At 52.3% G+C, this 21,904-nt stretch overlaps 1 protein-coding gene across 17 annotated transcripts in view; it reads left to right on the top strand.

The window, feature by feature from the left end:
* The first annotated feature begins 7,644 nt into the window (after positions 1-7,644).
* Positions 7,645-21,904, top strand: part of ADCY7 (adenylate cyclase 7) — a 66,266-nt gene continuing 52,006 nt past the window's right edge. For 2 of the 17 annotated variants that reach the window (XM_084960326.1, XM_084960312.1), the window contains exons 1-2: positions 9,723-9,773; positions 10,147-10,313. The gene's annotated coding sequence lies outside the window, so the exon portion shown is untranslated. Of the gene's footprint in view, positions 7,838-9,053; positions 9,218-9,722; positions 9,774-10,146; positions 10,314-20,161; positions 20,300-20,358; positions 20,517-21,904 lie in introns of those variants that run through there. The other 15 variants (XM_084960323.1, XM_021094204.2, XM_084960328.1 and 12 more) reach the window with 11 other exon arrangements.

The following is a 21,904-nucleotide window of genomic DNA, read 5'->3' as shown; positions in this document are numbered from 1 at the left end:
CTCCATATGCCGCGAGAGCGGCCCACGAAATAGCAAAAAGACAAAAAAAAAAAGACCTAAAGGCAAGGGATTGTAAATAAGGGATGCCGCCCACCATCCAGTCATCAGCCACTGATGCTGGTGACCTGCCCTACCTGTCTACAGGGGTTCGAGGGGACCATCAGGATGAGGCCCTGGGTGCTCAGGAAAAGCTGAGAGACTAGCCCTCAGATGGGTATTTTCAGGAGAAAATATGATGAACACAGGTTCTGGCCTCTTCCCCAGACTTAGAAAACCATGAACTGCGGTGTCTGTTCCTCCCAGCGAGCAGCAACCGCCTACCCAGATGTGGGCTTGATTCCACCTCGCTCGCTCCGTGGCCAAACTTAAATATATACTCGTGTCTCCCCCTTAGCTCTTCAGAACTGTTCTCAGAGCTCCCCGACTGTCTCCTGGGTTCTAAGTCTCAGTCTGGCTCCAATAAAACTAACCACTTTTATCTTAGATCGACCATTACTTTCCTTGTCAACAATCCAAACGAAAATGCAAAATAATCGCTTTGGGAAATAGCATGCATTTGTGTTACATGTGCGTTTATAAGGCAGTAAGCAACCCAGATTTGAAAACACAGGATGAAAACGTTTTTGAGAAACCCATGAGAGCTAGACACGTCGATGTTTAACGCCAATATTAAAATGAAAGGAGAGGCTTAAAAGTATCAAGTGGCTGGAGTTCCCGTCGTGGCACAGTGGTTAACAAATCTGACTAGGAACCGTGAGGTTGCGGGTTCGGTCCCTGCCCTTGCTCAGTGGGTTAAGGATCCGGCGTTGCCTGAGCTGTGGTGTAGGTTGCAGACGCAGCGTGGATCCCACGTTGCGGCTGCAGCTCCGATTAGACCCCTAGCCTGGGAACCTCCATATGCCAGGGGATCGGCCTAGGAAAAGGCAAAAGACGAAAAAAAAGAAAAAAGTATCAAGTGGCTTTGTATCCCCATATCCCTGTGCAGAGGAGCTATTGCTCAATTTGGGTTGCAAACCACTTTGGCACTCGAATCCCTCAGCAGGTATCTTCTGGAATGTGGTTTTGTGCAAGCACTCAAAATAGTCGAAAGGTGATTAAGTCATGTATCTTTGTTTTTTAAAATCCGATTCAAGAAAGCGGTGCTTTCACATAAATAGGCAAATTATCTCCACAGGAGAAGCTGAGTGAAGGGGAAAAGGTGACAGAACAGCCTGTGGAGAGAGGGATGTGTCAGGTGGCCAGGCCTGCGTGAGGGGACCCTGGGGAGCTGGGCCCTGCCGAGAAAGGGAAAGGCAGGTGAACAGGGGCAGAGCGGCAGTGTGGTTGTCATTTAAACCAGTAGTTCTAGGGAGTTCCCATTGTGACTGAACCCAACTAGCATCCATGAGGACGCAGGTTCGATCCCTGGCCTTGCTCAGTGGGTTAAGCATCTGGCATTGCCGTGAGCTGTGGTGTAGGTCACAGATGGAGCTCAGATCTGACATTGTTGTGGCTGTGGTGTAGGCCAGCAGCTGCAGCTCCGATTCAACCCCCAGCCTGGGAACCTCCATGTGCTGCACCTTCGGCCCTAAAACAAAACAAAATCGAAACAAAACCAAAACAAAACAAAATGAAAACCAACAAAAAGTTTTTCTCCCATTCCTTCCCTCTTCTTTCTTCCTCTCCACTTATGACTGTTAGTGGGAGGTTTTTTGGGGGCGTGGGGGTGGAGCGTTTACCTCCGTGTCTCTAAATAATACTCTTCTAATGCCACTTCTCTATTTTCTTGTTCTTGAAATTATGTGTTGACTTCCTACCACCCCTAGATCTGTGCATCCCAACAGTCAGATTGAATTTTGCTTCGCACAATATACAGTGGTTACATTATTGCCACTGTGTAGATGCTGCTCTTACTCATTGCACTCTGTGATAATAGGACTCCTTTCCTTTTTTTTCCCCTTTCTTTTCTTTCTTTCTTTCTTTCTTTCTTCCTTTTTTTTTTTTTTTTTTTTTTTTTGCCTTTTAAGGCCTCACTCACAGCATATGAAGGTTCCCAGCTTAGGGGTTGAATCAGAGCTGCAGTCGCTGGCCTACACCACAGCCACAGCCAAGCCAGCTCCTTAACCCATTGAGCGAGGCCAGGGATCGAACCCACATCGTCATGGATCCTAGTTGGGTTCGTTAACATTTCTTCATCACTTCCCATGATGCTGAGCCACGACGGGAACGCCTCCTTTCCTTTTTCTGCACAAGTTTTTTCCCCCCTTGGCTTGTTTTTAGTTTTCCATGTTAATTCGCCCTAAACTCTGCCAATTTTCTAAGCCTCTCCAAATCTCAGGTGCATCAGAGGCATCTCTTCTGGAGCTTCTGGCCAGCCGTGGCCTTGCACACATCACCCTGGACTGTCTGTCCCACCTCCACCTGGACGTGACCTTTGCCTATCCCAGGCTGCAACTCCTGTTCTCCTGGTCCTCTATTTCCCTTTTTGACTCTCCTTTCATTAGCGCCCAGCCCCCAGTAGCTTCCTGGGAAAGTGTGCCCAGGTGGTAAACATCTGAAAATGTCTTTGTTCTTTTTTTAATGATGATTTTTATTTTTTTCATTATAGTTGGGTTACAGTGTTCTGTCAATTTCCAACTAAACAGTCTTTGTTCTTTATTTATGCTCAACTGATAGTTTGGCTGGATATAGAATTCTGGGTTGGAAAACAGTTTTTCTTCAGAATTTGAAAACATTCCTTCATCCCTTCCCCTAATGCTGTGAGAAGGCTTGGTAGTAACATTTTTGCCCCCTCCTCTATCTCAAAAAGTCTCTTTTGTCCCCAGTGGTCTGAAATTTCTCTGCGAGTGAAATGAGGTGGTTCTGTTTCTGTCTGTTGTACTGAGCATTCGATGATACAGGCCCTTCCAGTCTGGTACTGCATGGCCTTTAGTACTGGGAAATCTTGTATTCTTTTTTTTCTTCCTCCTTTCTGTTTGTTCAGGAACTCCATAATTATTCAAATATTGGGTCTCCTGGACTGATGTCTCCCTTTCTTAACTCTCTTCTTCTCTATTTTCCATCTCTGACTTTTTATTCAACTTTATCTGTTGCCTTTTTTTTTTTTTTTTATGCTTTTTAGGGCCGCATCCGTGGTATATGGAGATTCCCAGGCTAGGAGTTGAATCAGAGCTGCAGCTGCCAGTCTACACCACAGACACAGCCACGTAGGATCCAAGCCGCGTCTGCGACCTACACCACTGCTCATGGCAACACCAAATCCTTAACCCACTGAGCCTTTGTCTTCATGGATACTAGTGGGGTTTGCTACCCCTGAGCCACAACAGAAACTCCCTCTCTTGGCTTTTTTTTGTTTGTTTTTGTTTTTTTGTTTTGTCTTTTTTTGCTATTTCTTGGGCCGCTCCCGCGACATATGGAGCTTCCCAGGCTAGGGGTCCAATCAGAGCTGTAGCTGCCGGCCTACACCAGAGCCACAGCAACGTGGGATCCGAGCTGTGTCTGCAACCTACACCACAGCTCATGGCAATGCCGGATCGTTAACCCACTGAGCAAGGGCAGGGACTGAACCCGCAACCTCACGGTTCCTAGTTGGATTCGTTAACCACTGCGCCACCACGGGAACTCCCCTCTCTTGGCTTTTCGCTTTTGCTCTCATGTTTTTTGGTTGAGATTTTTTTTTCTTTTTGCCCTCAGATGCTCCTTGTCAAAAAAAATAGTGTCCTATTTGATTTTGTGGTTACAATGTAGTTTTGAATCTCTGAAGATAGGAATGACATAGTTTTTGTCCACCTGCCTAGTCTCTGTGACCTTCCTCCCCGCCTTTTGTTGTCTTGGACTCTTATTTTGGGTGAGAGGCTTTCCTCAGAGTCCTGGTATTTTCTGGTTGCCTGCACATGTGTAAGAATGAGGCCCAACAAGCTCGTGGGACGATCTGGACTCAGCGTGGCAGCCAGCTGTGCTTCTCTCAGGGTGATTAGGCTTGATGGTGGTGAGGAGAGCAGAGAATACCTCCAGCCTGGGAGTAAGAGTCTAGCTGCCAGCATCCTGGGAGCTGAGTGCAGAAGAGGCTGGCTTGGGGGTCAGGGTGGGGGGTATGTCTCAGCTTCCCAAATAAATTTGCCTTTGAAATTTCTCTTTTCTCGCAGCTGGGCTTGGTGTGGTCTAATTCAGAGACTCTATTTTAGCTTTCCCAGAGAAAAACCCTGCAGACTTCTGCTTGGGTCAGGAGCGGGTGGTGGTGGTGGTCAGGGTGGTGGAGTGACTGGCCCTCCCCCCGTTTTTTTCTTTTTTTAGGGCTGCACCTGTAGCAAGCGGCAGTTCCAGGTTAGGGGTCCAATTGGAGCTACAGCTGCCAGACTACACCACAGCCACTGAAACACAGGATCCTAGCTGCACCTGCAACCCATACCACAGCTCATGGCAATGCCAGATACTTAACCCACTGAGTGAGGCCAAGGATCAAACCTGAATCCTCATGGATGCTAATTGGGTTCGTTACCACTGAGCTACAGGGGGAACTCCTGTGATTGGCACTTTTACCTACTTAGGTTTTCAACTCACCACCTTTGCTTGAGCTCTACCCTACTTCCTGAGATACGTAGCACTTCCACCTTCCAAGACTTTGGAGCCTACTCTAGCATCATTGGGACTAAGTCCTCGTTTTCCCACCTGCCAGCGGAAGATTCAGTTTCTCATGTCTGCCAAGTTGTACCACTGGTCCACTTGTTTTCCAAATTCGTACTGTTTACTTTTCCCCTGTTTCTCCATTCTTTTTCTTTCTTTCTTTCTTTTTTGCTTTTTAGGGCTGCACTGGGGCATATGGAGTTTCCCAGGCTCGGGGTCGAATTGGGGCCACTGCTCCCAGCCACAGCCACAGCCACACAGGATCTGAGCTGCATCTGTGATCTACACCACAGCTCACGGCAACACAGGATCCTTAATCCACTGAGTGAGGCCAGGGATGGAACCTGCATCCTCATGGATGCCAGTCAGATTCGTTAACTGCTGAGCCACAACGGGAACTCCAGTTTCTCCATTTTGTGGGCCTTATAAAGAATCCTTTGGAGTTCCCTCATGGCACAGCAGGTTAAGGATCTGGCATGGTCACTGCTGTGGTGTGCGTTTGATCCCTGGCCTGGGGAACTTCTACAGGCCATGGGCGTGGCCACACACACCAAAACATCCTTTCCAGGTGCTGTTTTAGTGGGTTTAAGGAGGCAGCAGGAGTAGATGACGGGTTCAATCCACCTTATTTTCTGACTTACAGCACTGCCTAAGTTTAAGGGGTACAGCACAATGATGTGATCTGGCCAGTCTTGTGAAATTGCCAGGGAGGAGGGTGTCAAAAGAGTATATCCCAAGCCTCGAGAGTCAGAGATCCCAGGGAGTGGCATCCAGGAGAGGCTAGGTTGCCAGTCCTTCATATCTTTGTATTGTTTCATTTTTTTATCAGTGAAACACATACCCCCTGTCTAATGAATGATCAGTAGCTGCACAGCCAGTCCACGGGGTCTCAGGGGGCATCTGTCCATGGCAAGTGCTACTGGAGGGAGTGAGGGCGAGGGGTAAGTGCCAAGGGCCATCTGGCGGGGAACGCTAACGCTGCTCCATGGAGTGATGGGTGGAGCAGTTGTCCCGGCACAGAAACGACAAGCACCGACCTCAGGAAGCGTGCATGCTCTCCTCCCTGGCCTGCTCCAGAGATGGGCTGAGTTTGCTCCGACAAACGCATCATAGCTTCTGTAGTAGCGACTGATTTTAGGTTTGCGAATCTTCTTCTCGCTCCACAAGTGAAACAAGGCCCCTGCACTGTCGCCTACCACAGAAATGCATTCAGGCCACATGTGCTGATGCTTTTCCAGTGGCAGATGCTCATCCACGTGGAGAACGCTGAGATAGTGAGACAGATGTGCGCTGGAGGTTTTCAACACAGTGGATAATTAAAACCAGAAACATCCTAGATGTGGGCATTTGGAGAACGCTCACCTGGATAGAAACATTCAACTTTTTTTTTTTTTTTTTGGCTGTGCCTGGGGCCTGCAGAAGTTCCAGGGGCAGGGATTGAACCTGCGCCACCAAAGCAACCTGAGCCATAGCAGTGACAATGCTGGGTTTTTAACCTACTGGGTTTAACCTACTGGGTTTTTAAGCCACCAGGGACTTCTGATAACCAATATTTTTTTCAAACTTTTTTTTCCCCCATGGCTGCACGTGCAGCATATGGAAGTTCCTAGGTCAGGGACTGAATCTGAGCTGCAGCTGCAAGCTATGCCACAGCTGTGGCAATGCCAGATCCTTGAACCCACTGTTGTGGGCAGGGATTGAACCTGAGCCTCCACAGTGACCCAAACCACTGCATTCGGGTTCTTAACCCACTGTGCCAGAAGGGAACTCCTGACATTAAATTTTAACTGCAGTCATTCCGTGTGGATTTGGTTTCGTAGGCAGACATCTTCACCCCCAAATTACTAAAATATCTTCTTTTATAAGGTTTGTTTTCATACACAGAGATCTCAAATCTATTGGTGGCCTGTTGTTTTCCCTCAGGGGTAGCCAATTCATTCAACAGGGTGTAATCGAAGAAGCCGTTCCTTCCCTTTCTGATTTTAAGTACCATCACGAAACTCACATAGGTTTTTTTTCAGGGCCGAACCCATGGCATATGGAAGTTCCCAGGCTAGGGGTCTAATCAGAGCTACAACTGCCAGCCTATGCCACAGCCGCAGCAACAGGGTATCTGAGCTGTGTCTTCGACCTACACCACAGCTCACAGCAATGCCAGATCCTTAACCCACAAAGAGAGGGCAGGGATCAAACCTGCATCCTCATGGATCCTAGTTGGATTCGTTTCCGCTGCGCCATGTCGGGAACTCCCACATAAGCTCCCCCCACCCCAATTCTTATTCTTTTTTATTTTTAGGTGCACCTATGACAGATGGAGGTTCCCAGGATAGTGGTCAAAACAGAGCTACAGCTGCCAGCCTATGCCACGGCCACAACAACGGGGATCCTAGCCTTGTCTGTGACCTACACCACAGCTCACGGCAGCACCAGATCCTTAACCCACCGAGTGAGGCCAGGGATTGAACCCACTTCCTCATGGATAACCAGTTGTGTTCATTTCTGTGGAGGTCTCACAATGGGAACTCCATGCGGGTTTTTTCATACCGCATATTTGTAGACCCATCCCAGGAGCAGAATCTCGGAGAGAAGGATCCAGCTGCATTTGGAGACCGGTGGCCTCGGGCCTTGCTCCCCAGGCTGCCCTGAGGACCAGCAGCATGGGCATCACCTGGGAGTTGGGTGGAAGGTAAAACTCCTGGTAGCCACGCCAGAGCTGCTGCATAGAAACTCGAGGTGGGGCCCAGCAGTGTGTGTTTTTTCACCAGGCCTCGGGGTGATCCAGCGGTGATCTGGCTACAGTTTGAGAGTCACTGAGGACTGAGTATGGGATGGGGCGACTGCCACTGAGGTGACCACAGCACTCATGGGGCCATCCTGGCAATGAATGGCAGGCACTGATGCAAGCATCCTGCCTCACTCTCTCCAGCTCTGCTTTCTGGTCTGCTGCCAAGAGGCTTGGTCATAGAGTTGCACCAAGATGACACATACATGACAGGGTGGGAAGTCATAGCATCGCTCCCCCCCCACCCCCCACAAAGGGCTGAAGGCTTCTAGTGCACTGTGTGGAGAGACCAGCAGAGAGGGAAAGAGCTGAGCTGCAAGCCAGAGCCGGGCCATCCCTTGCCCAGGGCAAAATGTCCCTCTCCTGGGCTGACCTGGGCCAGCAGAACACACTGTCACCGTCACTGCCACAGGGCAGAGGCACCTGCTGTTCTTGAGGCCTTGGGGCAAACAGGTGGGTCTCCTCAGCTTCTGGGTGGTTGAGTGGGAGGAGCTGCAGGAGGTAGGCGGGGCACAGTTCCCAAGGCAGCTCTGTTAAGGGTTAGGTGTGCCCACCCACTGGAGGCTGCAGTGCTTTCTTTCTCTCCTTTCCTTCTCTCCTTCCTTCCTTTCTTCCGCTTTTTATTGCCCAATCTTTGGCATATGGAGGTTCCAGCCTAGGGGTCGAATTGGTGCTACAGCTGCCCGTCTACACCACAGCCACAGCAACGCCAGATCCGAGCTGTGCCTGTGATCTATACCACAGCTCACAGCAATGCCGGATCCTTAACCCAGTGAGTGAGGCCAGGGGTGGAACCTGCGGCCTCAAGGATACTAATCGGGTTTGTTATTGCTGAGCCACGAAGGTAACTTTCTGCAGTGCTTTGCATTTCCAGTGGAGGCAAGTTCCAGCTACTGGGGAGACCTTCCCCTGTGAGCCCTCGGAAGCACCAGTGACCTTGCCAGGGCTCCAGCTTGGAGGGCCAAGGGCTACCATCCAGATGCCCAGAGGCTGTGGGAACCCAGAGGAGGTGCCTAACCAGTCTCTGGGAGACCAGAGAGGGCTTGCTGCTGACTCCAGAAGTCTCAGCTGGATCTTTCCATCTGGGATGGAAATTAGATTTTCACCTTCCAGCAAACCCATCACCGGATTCCTCCTGATAGTTCCGAAGTAGGTGGCCTCTGTGTTGGGTTCTAGTGCCCCTGCGTGGTCATGCTGTGACATATCCAGGGTCTCTTCCCCCTGGGGTAAGCTGCCACCCGGCTCAGGATTCCAAGTAGACCAGAGCTCATCTATCTGCTTGTCGTCAGATCACCTGGAGGCTCGTTAAACTGCTGATTCCCGGGAATCGTTGCTGAGCAGCTCTGGCTGGGGCCTCTGAGGTTAGACCTGACAAGTGGGTATAACAGATGCTCACGTGGTTCCTCTCAACAAAGTGGGATTGCCTGGATGCCACCGTGGGCATGAGGGAATTTTGGACAGGTAGGGAAGGAAAAACTCATGAGAGTCTATGAGTTGAAAGCCCTCCTGGTCTTGATTACTCCTTCAGTCCGCTTCCTTTGTCCCTCCCAGCGGTGACTCAGAGGAGGGCTTTCTAGCTCTCCCAGCCTGGGTGCCTCGGAAACAGGACAGACTTTTTTTTTTTTTCTTTTTTTTTTTCTGCCAGCTCTGGGGCCCCACCCTGGGTTGTAGGCAGCGGTGAGCGGCATCAGGACGAGGTGACACCTACTTTCTGAGGTGGGCTGGTCTTCCTGGTGCCAGAGAAGAAAGCCAATAGACCCAACTGGCAGCAGGTGCCTGGGTGGCTCTCCCCCGCCCCCCGCCCCTCTAGGAGTTTAAGGCCGGAATGAGACAGTAGGTTTCGACCAAAGTTTCCTTCAACTTGCCAGGAGGGCACTAGATCCTTCTAGAAACAGGCGTTCCTGGTGGGGATGGGGTGGGAACCAGGAGCAGAAACAGCTGAGAGTTTGCTAGAAAGTGTTGCCCTCTGGGGTGGGGCTGCACCTGGCGCGTCCAAACACGTGCGTGACTTTGAGGAAGAAAACGTGTTTTGAAAACGTCCTGTTTCCTGCTCAGGCTCCGAGGGGGCCTGGCCGATCGCTTCCACGCGCGCGGGGCGGCGGGCGGCGGCGGCGGCGGCGGCGGCGGCGGTGGGATGTTTGTGCGTTTGCAGCCTTTTCTGCTGAAAACCGGGCAGGGCGGTGGCACACGGGGCCCCAAAGGGGCCGGAGCGTCGGGGTCGCCCGCCTTCCCGGCCGCGGGGCCCGGGGCCCGGGGCCCGGGCGGCCAGCGGGGGGCGCCTGTGGCCGCTCCGCCGCCCCCGCCCGCGCAGCTGGATCCCGCCCGCGGCCGCGCGGCCACTCGGGCGGCGGCTGCGGCGGCCGGAGCGGGAACGGAGCAGCGGCGGCAGGTGAGCGCGGGCGCGGGCGGCCCCGGCGGGGAGAGGCGCGGCCGGCGGGCGGAGGGGGCTGGCGCCGCGGCTCGGGCCCCGGGGACACGCCGATCGGCCAGGCTCCAGATCCCCGCGAGGCGGGGCGCCGGCGTGGGGGCATCTGCGGCTTCCGCGCCTCGCGCCCGGCGGCCGGCACCCGGGAGGAGGGCTAGGTGTGGGCCGGGACGGCTGCAGCCGGGCCCGTGGCTCGGCCTGCCTTCCCTGGCCTTTGGATCCCGGGAGAAGCGCGCGGCCGGCCAACTCCCCGGACCGGCGGGCCGCCCACTCCCCCTTTCCCGGTCTTGCTCTTTCTCTGGCCCAGGCTTGGGCTGGGTTTTGTCCCCTCCCTCAGGTACTGCGGGGAGATGCTTCTCGACAGGACCCCACCTGGCAGGAACTGGGGGCCCAACCCCACTCTCCAGGTGGCAACACTGAGACCTCACGTGGGACCTGGCTCTGGGTCCCCCCGGGCCCAGCACCCTTGGACCACTCTGAGGGACCGCCCGTTGGCTTAGGATGGTAAAGAGGGGTGGTTTGTCCGGTTTTCCGAACTCGCGCGAGGCAGGGGCCCCTGGACAGGCCATGTAGTCTTTAACGTAAAAAATAACTCAAAGGGAGAAGCCTGCCTTAAGGGTAAGACCAGTGGTTGGGGCTGGAAGCAGTCTAGTCACAGGCAGCAGTGAGCGGACCCCTCCCAGTTAAGGGGAGGGGGCGGTGTGTTGATGGCAGAACCCAGGAGGCGTTTGCCCCAGCTTGGATGCCCACTGGGGGAATGGGAAACCCAGCCTTTCCTGTGAAGGGGTTGGACAGAGGTGGTAACCGCCCCTGGTTGGGGGCAAGATGCTGGAACCTTTCTCAGTGTGGCCTGGAGCTGTTCTCTCTCCGGGTTTGTATTTTGGGTCCCCTCCTTCAGAGGCCAGGAACTCATGTTCTCTCTGAGTCCCAGAGCCAGAGTTGGAAAATGAGAGTTTGGGCTCTGTCACTAGAAGTAGAGCCTTTGACGTCAGGACCGCAGGTGGCCTTGGTAGTGGGGCTGTGCCTGGAGTGGCCAGATCTGGACTGGCTGTAGGTTCAGTCCTAAGGGGCACTTGCTGAAGCCCCCTCAGACCTGGTCCAGGGCGATGCTCACCAGAAGTGTGAATGAGCAGTTCCACTGTGGCAAAGCAGAAACGGATCCGACTAGCATCCGTGAGGATGTGGGTTTGATCCCTGGCCTCACTTAGCCGGTTATGGATCCCACGTTGCTGTGGCTGTGGTGTAGGCCAGCAGCTGTAGCTCTGATTCAACCCCTAGCCTGGGAACTTCCATATGCCGCAGGCGTGCCCCCCCCCAAAAAAAAGAAAAAAAAAAGTACAAGTGAATGAATGAAAGAATGAATGATCAGCAGGACTGTGATGGTCTCAGGACATGAGGCTGACGGGACTTGGCAGGTTGGGCCTTTGGGCTCTGAGATGAGGGTCTCCGGTACTCAGTCACTGCTTTCACAAGTGGGTGGTGCCTCCGTAGGAGAGGGGACCAGGTTCCCTGCGGACCTGGAGCTGGGGCGGGGGCAGACCTCCAGGGGCAGCTTCTGGGCCCTGAGCCACACCCCGAGTGTAGTGAGGAGGCCCCACAGGAGTGGCTGCCTGGGTCTAGGGGGTAGAGTTGGGTCTACAGGGTACCTTTTGGAGATGCCATCCCCAGGGCTGAATGTTCAAGGCTCTTCAGAGGCTGGGTCTTGTCCCTCAGCCCTTGGGCTTTTGAGAGGGCTCGTTTTCGGACCTTTTGTGGAGGAAGGTGGAAAGCAGGAGGAGAGCTCCGATTTCTAAGGCCAGGACGTTTACAGAGCTGTGGCATGTCCCTCGTATTGTTTGATCCTGGGAGTTAGGGCCAGAATGAGCCGCATCATTTATGAATGGGAAGCTGAACTCATCAAAGGTCTTGTAGTGAGGTAGGCCTGGAGCTGGGACTGGGGCCTGGCCTCTGGGTCTTCCCATCCTGTTTGGGCCTGGTTCTGGTGGCATCTGGGTGCCATCAGGAGCCTGATCCCACCCCAGCAGGCAGAGTCTCACGTGAACCCGTTACAGCCCCTTCGAGGGCAAAACTCATGGCCTGCCTACCTGTCTATGTCCCCTTTCCTCCTCTTCTACCCCAAACCTGGGGATGCACTGGGGCTTTGCTGCTGACCCCACCTCTTGGACCCCCTTCCTCTGTAGCTGGGCTCAAAGGGACTGCTGATCGGGACGTAATGGCTCATGTTGACTCTGAAGCCCATTCCAGCAAAGGAGGCTTGAATGGCTCGCCTGGGGCAGGAGACCGAAAAATGAGTTAGTGTGGTCCCTTCCCTGTAAGCCCACTGGCCAACAGGGGCAACAGAGTACTTGCACCTTGACTCCAAATACCTCTTTAGAGAGAGGCCCCCTAGGTGAGTGGGCATCTGTGTGCCGGGCACTGGAAGGATAGCCTGAGGGGTCTTCCCTGGGGTATCTTTGGGGAAGTTGGTTAATAGGTCATTTTATTTATTCATGCTTTCTGTGTTTTCAAAATTGTCTGCAATGAAGAAGAAAAGCAGAACTGTTTTTTGTTTGTTTGTCCTGGAAATTTTTCCAGAGATGTTCTGCCTCTGAAACTTGGAACTGGATTTGCAGGTAAGGTCTGTAAACTTCCGAATTTAACAGGACGCCCAAAGGGAAGGTCCGAGGATTTTTGAGATCGTTTCAGCACAAATTAGCCTCAAAACCCAACAGAGTGGTCTGGAAATTGGGCAAAAGATGACATCTATTGCAAAGCTTCTGGGTGGCCGTGTCGTCTTTCCCGCTGCGAGTCTGCTATCTGTGGTGCATGACTGACTGTTAGCTATCGGATGGGGTCTGGCTGGTGGGTGAACAGAGGTGAGGGTGACCCCTCTTGGGAGAGACACCAGCCCAGGGCTAATGGAGGCAAGGTTTTTTTTTTTTTTTTTTTTTTTTTTTTTTTGTCTTTTTGCCTTTTTCTAGGCCGCTCCCGTGGCATATGGAGGTTCCCAGGCTAGGGGTCTAATCGGAGCCATAGCCACTGGCCTACGCCAGAGCCACAGCAATGCGAGATCCAAGCCGCGTCTGCGACCTACACCACAGCTCCCGGCAATGCCGGATCCTTAACCCACTGAGCAAGGCCAGGGATCGAACCTGCAACCTCATGGTTCCTAGTTGGATTCGTTAACCACTGTGCCACAACGGGAACTCCTGGAGGCAAGGTTGATGGCAGCTTCCAGGCCCTGAGCCACACCCATCTGGGGACCAAAGAGAGAGGTTTTCTAAGCCGATGCCACCTGGTCTGCGTTGGAGTTGAGGTAGGGGCCTCGAGCCCAAGAGGAATGGATGACTCCATCCCTGCGGGTCCTCACTGAGGAAGCTGGGTCTGTGGGAACAGCCCACAGCCTCCTGGTCTTCTCTGCCTGTACCACAGGCTGTGTGGTGTCTGTCCTGAATCCCTTCTGTTCCCTATCGGAGAGCCCCCCGCAACTCCCACCTCCAGCCCTTGCTCTTGCGGTTCCTTCTTCCTGTCAACCCTTCCCTCCAGTGCAGCTCGGTCACATGTCTTAGAACGTGCTCGGCCTCCTCTTGGACAACTCTTCTCAGGGGTCCCCTTCAGTGCTGGTGGTCTGTGGGTCAGGGACATGACTTGGGGGCCATTCTGACTTCAGGCTCTGTCTCTGGAGTATTTGCTTCCTCTGCTTTTTGGACGTGGGCATTTGAGCCCGGACTGTCCCTTTGCGAGGGGGAAAAAGAAAGGTAGGAGCTGTGGTCCTCCCCCCTTCCCGCCTTGCCACCAGAGCTCTCCACTGCCCAGCTTGTGTAGAGGGAGCTAAAAGGGGTCCCGGAGGGTGGGGTAGTGGGCATTAGGCCAGGGCCATTGCCAAGTGTGGGGAGCTGGCAGCAGGAGGCTGCGCCAGTGTGTGCCCAGAAGGCCACTCCTTCAGTTAATGACCACCTGCTGAGTGAGGTGGCTGTGAGCAGCCATCCACCTGTTTGCAGAGGGAGCCACTGTTCTCAGTTATTAGCAACAAAGGCTATTATTTGCGAGATTTTATGCCTGGAGGACAAGAACACGGGCTCCAGAGGGAACCCCTTGGACTTGAGTCCCAGCTCAAGTGTTTCCTAGCTGTGGGACTTTGGGCAGGTACTTCGGCTTCTCTAAGCTTCCGTTTCTTATCTCTAAGATGGAGCCAGAATAAGAATACTTATCTCAAAAGCCAGGAACAATTCCAGATTAAAAGAGACCACAGCGACATGACCACCAAATGTAGTATGTGAATCAGGGCAGAAAAAAACCCATCCTTTTCTAAAGGACATTATTGGGCCAGCTGATGAAATTGGATATAGACTGTAGATTAAAGTAGTGTATCAATGTGCAGTGGCATGGCAACTATTTATATGAGTCCTCGTCCTTGGGAAATATGCCTTGACGTGTTTAGGGATAGAGGAGCACAGCATAAGGAAACCACTCTCAAATTTTAAAAAGAGAAACACATACATAGACCGATAATAAAAAAGAAAAAATGGTACACAGAGGCAAATCTGAATTAAAGTATAGGAGAATTCTTGGAACTTGGAACTTTTCTGCAAGTTTGAAATGATTTCAGGAGTTCCCGTCGTGGCTCAGTGGTTAACGAATCTGACTAGGAACCATGAGGTTGCGGGTTCGATCCCTGCCTGGCCTTGCTCAGCGGGTTAAGGATCCAGTGTTGCCATGAGCTGTGGTGTGGGTGGCAGACTTGGCTCAGATCCAGTGTTGTTGCGGCTGTGGTGTAGGCTGGCGGCTTCAGCTCCAGTTACTCCAATTAGATCCCTAGCCTGGGAACCTCCATATGCTGCGGGAGTGGCCCTAAAAACGGCAAAAAGATCAACAAAAAAAAAAAGAGAGAGAGAAATGATTTCAAAATACAAAGTTAATAATGACATTAACTCATGTTACTCAGAACAATGCCTGGCACTCAGTGAACAGTAGCTGTTGTTGTTACTGTTGCGTTATATTCTCATTAACGTGGCAACAGTATCTTATCCCACTGTCACAATACCCTGTGTTACTTTTCCACTTTACAGATGGCAGTTGAAGCCCAGAGAGGTTAAGTGGTTTTCTCAGGGCCACACAGCAGAGAGCCCAGAGCACTGATAGAACTACTTCAGACTTATTTTGGATTAATTGACAGCATCTGAAACCATGAGATTTTACGTAAAAATCCAGATGTCTTTTTTCAGATATATGTATGTGTGTGTGTATAGAAAACAAAGTATATGTATTTTTAAATTTCATATGAAATTTAAATATATATACTTTTTTCAAATTCTTTTCCATTATAGATTATTGCAAGACATTGAATATAGTTCCCTGCACTATACAGCAAATCCTTATTGTTTATTTTACATATAATAGGGTATAGCTGCCAATCTCATTCTCCTAATTTATCCATCCCACCCCCTTTCTCCTTTGGTAACCATAAGTTTGTTTTCTATGTCTGCGAGACTGTTTCTGTAAGCCTAGATTTCTGATTTCCTTTGATAACTCAAAAGGCCTGCAACAGGGAGTGCCCATCGTGGCTCAGTGGTTAGCGAATCTGACTGGTATCCATGAGGTTGTGGGTTTGATCCCTGGCCTCGCTCAATGGGTTAAGGATCCAGTGTTGCCATGAGCTGTGGTGTAGGCCAGCAGCTGTAGCTCCGATTCAACCCCTAGCCTGGGAACCTCCACATGCTGCGGGTGTGGCCCTAAAAAAAATGACAAAAAAAAAAAAAAAAAAAAGCCACATTCCTTTGTAGCAGCTACTGGCTGAACCTCAGCAACAGCTCCTCTTTACACAGGGCTTGGGCCTCTGGTTGGCCCCTGTCCCCACCCAGCTAGCCAGCCTCACTTGTGGATGTCCCATTTGGCCTCTGCAGGCTCTGAGTTTGCTGTCCTGGGGGAATGCCACTGTACACTTGATGCCAGGGCGCCAGGCCCCAGGCTCGGGCCCTCCCCTGCCCCATGCCCTGCCTCGGGGTCTCCCCTCCCTCACCTGCTGCATCCTCCAGAAGGTGCCGCATTGCCTCTCCTTTGCTCAGCTTGGACTGTGTGTGTAGCGGGGAGGGGCCGGGGGGAGCTTCAGAGGAGGAGGAGGCTGCAGTTTTGTGGCTCCAGCCTGCTGTGTCCTCCCCCGGTCCAGGCCTCCCTCAGGGGTCCCCGCCACCCTAAGCAGTGTGCTTAGCTTTTCAGAAGGGGTCCAGGCTGGTTTGCTGGTACCTGGTGAGGAAGGAATAGGAGGAACTCACAGAAAGGCCGCAGGTGCCGGCTTCATCTTGGTTTGGTGATGGTTTGGTGGGTGGAGATCTCTCCTTTCAGAGTCTTGGGTTCTTCCTCTGTGAAATGGGGCTCTACCACCTTCCTGGAGGGGGGTTAGGAGGATCGAAGGGACTAGCACGTCAGCCTTGGGCAGGTGGAGGTCTGTCGATAGGTCGTGAGGATTATTTCATCCCACAATTGGCCTCTGCGGCCCCGGGTTCCCTACCATGCTGGATGCTGGGTCATGAGGGGCTCAAGAGGGGACGGAGGAGCAGAAGGCTGGAAATGGGGGCACCAGTCCACGTGGCCTGGGGGAGGAGAGGCCGGGAGGGCATTGTTTAGGTGGCCTTGCGGCTGTGCCTCGCAGGGCCCAGCTCACCGAGGAGGGAACAGGCGCCGTGGAGAGGCGGGAGGAGCGCATGCGCTGGGTGTGGTGTCTGACAGGTGGGGACCCTGAGGCTCGGTTTGCGTCTCAGAGAGGCGGTGTGACCTTGAGAAATCCCACGGGTCACTTCTGCCTCCTGAGCCAAGACTCTGAGCTGCCTTCCTGGGAAGGTGGAGAGGTCAGCTCCTTTCTTCTTCTTTTCAAATGGCTTTAATATTTGTGTTCATTACAGACCTACTTCACACGGATGCATGAGAAATCTGAATACCTAAGCGGTAAAGTGGAGAGAAAAACCAGAATCTGTCCTCACTTCTGTAACCCATTAATGTATTGGTGCAGTTCTTTGCCTGGTGACTTCTTTTTTCTTTTTTTCCACATGTGACGAGAGAAAAAATTGCACATTATAACATTTCTTACTGGGTCTGTCCCGCTTGCCCCAGGCTTTAGACTTTTGGGGGTTCCTAGACACATGTCAGGCTCACCCCAGTGTTTGGCACATGTCTGGTAGCTTTTCTGGGCCCCCTGTTGCTGGACACTTGAGGTTGTTTCTAGTGTTGCTGCAGACAGAGCTCCGTGCTCAGTAGCCAAGAGCTAAGTCTTTGCGGGAGTCGGGGATTCTTTGCTGTAGGGTAAATAAAGACAGGTCCACTCCTCAACGTTGAGGTGCTGCAGACTGGACTCAGGTTTGCGGTAGGGCCCCGTCTCGGTAGGGCGCCGAGAGCTCCCCGCTCCCCCTGGTAAACTGCTTTGTGGTCAGAGGATGAGACGGGGAGGGGCTCCCACTGGAGGGCTTGGCCAGGAGAGGGGTTAAGATGCCGCCACCCAGGCTGGTCCTGGAAGCCTTTAAGCTCCTGTGGGGGAGGTGGGTGAAGGTGGAGGCCACAGAGAAGGTGGCCTCCGCTCCAGGCTGGTACGTGACGGTTGCGCCTGCAGCCCTGGAGCCTCCTGTGCTTCCCGCAGAAGGGCTTGGTTTGATCGCTGCCCATGCGTGGGGTTCAGGCTGGGAGGGGTCTACGGAGTCGGGGTGGGGTGGGGAGGTAAGCTCTTCCCTACCCCTTCCGGGCGGGAGCTGGGCTGAGGCCGATGCTGTGTTGCTGTCTTTGAGACTCCCTGGGGGTGGGGGGAAGGGACCAGACACTCTTCATCTGTAGGAAGGGGCTGAAAATGACCCCTTCACTGAGCGAGTCGAAAGGGAGACAACAAATGCCAGAGCTCTTACAGTGACAGCGTTGCAACATTTCATTATGAAAAAATTAAACACCCACAAAGGAAGACAGAATAGCACGTCCACCCCCACATACCCATCCCCTAGATGCCACGGCTTCCAGCTCTTGGCCAACCTGGAGTCATCTCTGCTCCCACACACTTCCCCCACTCCCGACCTCAGAGCGCTTCATCTGTAAAAACTGTACTGCAGGCATACCTCGTTTTATTGTGCTTCGCAGGCATTGCTTTATTTTTTTTTTAATTGAAGGTTTGTGGCCACCTTGCTTTGTCAGACGATGATTAGAATTTTTTAGCAGTAAAGTCTTTTAAAGTTAAGTATGTACCCTTTTAGAGACACAATGCTGTTGCATGCTTAATAGACTATAGCATAGTGTAAACATAAAATTTATATGCACTTAGAAACCAAAAAATTCTTGTGACTCACTTTGTTGCAAAACTTGCTTTGTTTTGCATGGTCTGGAACTGAACCTGCAATACCATCAAGCTAGTCCTGTATAGGAAGTTCCCGTTGTGGCTCAGCAGGTTATGACCCTAACTAGTATCCATGAGGATGCAGGTTCGATCCCTGACCTCACTCAGTGGGTTAAGGATCCGGCATTGCCGTGAGCTGTGGTGTAGGTTGCAGATGATGCTCAGATTTGACCCCTAGCCTGGGATCTTCCATATGCTGCAGGTGCAGCCCTGAAAAAGCAAAAAAAAAAAAAAACCCAAACACCTCCCCCCCCTCCAAAAAATAACCCAGAGAAAAATCTGTTATTTTAGATTTTTTAAATCAGGATCCAAATGAAGTTTCTGTAATGAGAAAGTGGCTGATATATTTCTCAAGTCTTCTTTCATCTATAGGAATAATATTCATTCATTTTCTCTCTTGTGCTGTGTATTTGGAAGCTGGGTTCCTTTTTCTATAGTAGGGATTCCTATATAATGTGTGTTTTATGCACTGAACCACATATAGGTTAGTAGTTGTATGTGGAGCCTTGATCTTATTTAGTTTTCACACAAGAGCACGTTAGAGATGGAGCTGCAGACTTCTACTGGGAGGCTTGCTCAGTCTGGCTCAATCTCTTTTTGTGATCTGCGATGACTTTAAGGTAGCAGTATTTTTAATTATCATGAAAAAGTTCCATTTTCACCTCGTTACCAGTGGTGCCGAGTTTGGCATTGGGTGGGGAACTTCTAGTCTCAGGTTCTTGTATTTTCTTATTCCCGCTTTTTCTTCAGAGTGGTTGCTTTTCTCTGTTATCTTTGAATACATGGGGAGTAGAGTTTCATTAGAGAAAACAGGGAAACGGGCATAAATAAGACAAATATGAAATTAAAGCCATGCTTAATTTGATCACCCAGGGATAATTCCTAAGATTTCGAGTATATTCTTCCAGATTTTCTTTCTTTTCTTTTCTTTTCTTTTCTTTTCTTTTTTTTTTTTAGGGCTGCACTCATGGCATGTGGAGATTTCCAGGCTAGGTGTCTAATTGGAGCTGTAGCCACTGGCCTACGCCACAGCCACAGCAACGGTGGATCCGAGCCGCATCTGCAACCTACACCACAGCTCATGGCAACGCTGGATCCTTAACCCACTGAGGGAGGTCAGGGATTGAACCTGCAACCTCATGGTTCCTAGCTGGATTCGTTAACCACTGAGCCGTGGTGGGAACTCCTTTTCCAGATTTTCTTGTGTTCAAAAAAAAACATATGCACATCTGTGATTTTATTTTATTTTTTTCCGCACTGTGGCATGCCAAAGTTCCTGGGCCAGGGATTGAACCCTCACCACAGCAGTGACTCGAGCTGCAGCAGTGACAACTCCAGATCCTTAACCACATCTGTGATGCTGTTAAATGAAGGGTCACACTTCACGGGCAGGTCTGTTTTCACGCCATGGCGTCTCTAGAATCCCCTTCTCAGGATCTGCAGGGAGGGGCGTGTTTTTCCTCCCCATTCCCCTCCCTCAACGGTTCATACCAGGCGGGGTGTGGGGAAGGACAGACAGCCGCTGGTGTAGCCCGGCTGCCAAGTTTTTCAAAGGAAATAGGACTTTTGGTTGGCAGGGCAGTTGCTTTCACATCTGTTCTTTTAGGATTGTCTGCAGTTGCTCAACATGCCATGACCTGGGCTGCCCCTTTCCTTCTCTAAAGCCCTGTCCCTGAGGCCATGGGGGTCATGGGAGCCAGCCCTCTGCCCTCTGGCAGGTTGTACCACCACCATGATGCAAGGGTGTACATCTTTCCATCTCTGGCCTTGGAACTGGAACAAGCAGCAGCTACTTCGATTTCGACAGAGGAGGGGCTGTGGCTACGGGGAGCTGAGTTTGGTAGCCAAGATGCTGTGTACTTATTAGCACATGTGTTTTTTTGGAGTGGCTTTCTGGCTCACCCCAAGTTACCCCTTAGGATCCTCACTGATGAGGAGCGAAGGCCCTTGTTCCATCCTTTAACTTGTAACTGATTGCATGACCTCCGTCGGTTCCTTCTCTGGAAAGCCAGTTTTCTGCCCCTTAAGTGCAGGAGTGAGCCAGAGCACCTCCATATGTTCTCAGCCTGGGAAAGGCAGGGATCCTAGCGTATCCCTGAGCCTGCGGTCCATCAGCCGGGAGGAGATGCAGGCAGAGGGGCTGGAGGTGAGTGGCTGCGTTGGAATGCAACCCCCCTCCCCTCGGGGTGCAAAAGCAATCTGGGAGGAGGGGGAGTGACAGGACCACAGGGCTGTGCCTGCCTCAGCGAGGCTGTCTCCTTAGGAATCTCACTTCCGTCCTCCTGACCTAGAGCATGGAAGAGCTGGGGGCCTGGAGGAAGGGGACCGGCAGACCGGAAGCCTGCTCTGTCCTCCCAGGCGAGGTGAGCACTGCTGGCTGTGCAGAGTGGGTTGTGTGTTTCTGCTCTGTATTCTTGTTAGGACACTGGGTGCAGATTGGTTTGGCAGAAATGTCTTGAAGGCTTCTTAAGTGCCTGGGACTGGGGCAGGCTGGGTCTGTCAGAAGAGAAGAGGGGAGCTTCTATCACCCCTGCTCAGGTAGGGATGCTCCAGGAAGAACGGGCCAGCCCAGCCTCGGCTGGAGCTGAAGGATCCACTTCCAAAGTGGCTTGGTCCTGTGGCGGGTAGCCTGGTGCTGGCTGTGGGCAGGAGGCCTCAGTTCCTCACCCCAGGGCTGCTCAGGTGTCCCTTCCACATGTTGGCTGGCTTCCTGCCGGGTGAGTCATCCAAGAGGGAGCAAGGTCGGGGAAGCCACAGTGTCTCCCATGACTTCAGAAGTCCAACGTGATTGCTGCGATATTTTGTTGGTCACCCAGCGAATGTGGGCGGGCACCAGGTGAGGGTGTGGACACCAGGAGGCAAGGGTCATGAAGGCTCCTTTGGATGCTGGCTCCACTGTGGCAAAGGTGGCCCCTGCAGCTTCCAGCTCATATGCTCCCAGCCGGGTGCAATAAAGAGCATCCCTCCCAACCCATTTAGTTCCAACAAACGTCCCCAAATTATATCTCAGTACAGACCCCTTTGAGCCACCTGCCCATTCCTCAGTGATCAGCAATCCACCCCTCAAGGGCTGGTTCCCATAGGAATAGGGCGCTACGTATTGGAAGTGGAAATGGATGCGACCAAAGGAAGGGACCAGGGCGTATCCTCTAAGGAGAGAGAGGCCTGTGGTACTCAGGCCCAGGGGAGGTGACGATGGGGCATGGCTTCTCAAAGGAGGTGGCATCTGTACTTGTCTTGGCAGAATGAGTAGCATTTGGACTGTTCCTGGTGGCAAAAGGGGCTGAGGTATGGCAGGCTGGGGCAACGGCACCCTGGGGTCAAGGGAGATCAGGACGGAAAGATGAGATGGGCCAGGTGTTGGGGGAGGGGCGTCAAGAGAAGGAGCCAGGACTTGACTCAGGAGGCCCGGGAAGCCATGGAAGGTCTCTGCCTGGGGTAGGTGCGCAGGAGTAGAGTGAGGAGGTGGGCTTTGGGACTGAGAGGACACCCTATGTCTGGCCTCCCTTCTTTTTGCCTTTTTTTTTTGCGGGGGGCGGTGGGGAGCACCACACCCTCGGCATATGGAGGTTCCCAGGCCAGGGGTCTAATCAGAGCTATAGTAGCTGCTGACCTACACCACAGCCACAGCAATGCTGGATCTGAGCCACGTCTGCGACCTGCACCACAGCTCATGGCAACACCAGATCCTTAACCCCCTGAGCGAGGCCAGGGATCGAACCTGCAACCTCATGGTTCCTAGTCAGATTCG

This window comes from Sus scrofa, chromosome 6, assembly GCF_054392235.1.
Source record: "Sus scrofa isolate SSC_HxYL_T2T_F1_AM1 chromosome 6, Sscrofa_HxYL_maternal_Yorkshire_Landrace_v2.0, whole genome shotgun sequence".
In the NCBI taxonomy this organism is placed as follows: Eukaryota; Metazoa; Chordata; class Mammalia; order Artiodactyla; family Suidae; genus Sus; species Sus scrofa.
This window is presented reverse-complemented; position numbering and strand designations above follow the sequence as displayed.